Below are 352 nucleotides of genomic sequence, written 5' to 3'. Positions count from 1 at the left end.
GGTGGTGCAGAGATCCACTTCTGGGGCCCACTTGGTGTGTGCTGGGGCTGAGACTTAAACAATTCACGTACATAAGGCTGTTTTGGGCATTCAACGCCAGGTTTGGATCCATTTCTGGCGTTGAACTCCAACTTTTAATCATTTTCTGGTGCTGGACGCCAGAATTGGGCAGAGAACTGGCGTTGAACGCCAGTTTACGTCGTCTATCCTTGAGCAAAGTATGGACTATTATATATTGCTGGAAAGCCCTGGATGTCTACTTTCTAACGCAATTGGAAGCACGCCATGTTGAGTTCTGTAGCTCCAAAAAATCCACTTTGAGTGCAGGGAGGTTAGAATCCAACAGCATCAG

This window comes from Arachis ipaensis, chromosome B10, assembly GCF_000816755.2.
Source record: "Arachis ipaensis cultivar K30076 chromosome B10, Araip1.1, whole genome shotgun sequence".
Lineage (NCBI taxonomy): Eukaryota > Viridiplantae > Streptophyta > Magnoliopsida > Fabales > Fabaceae > Arachis > Arachis ipaensis.
Note: the sequence above shows the minus strand (reverse complement) of the source record.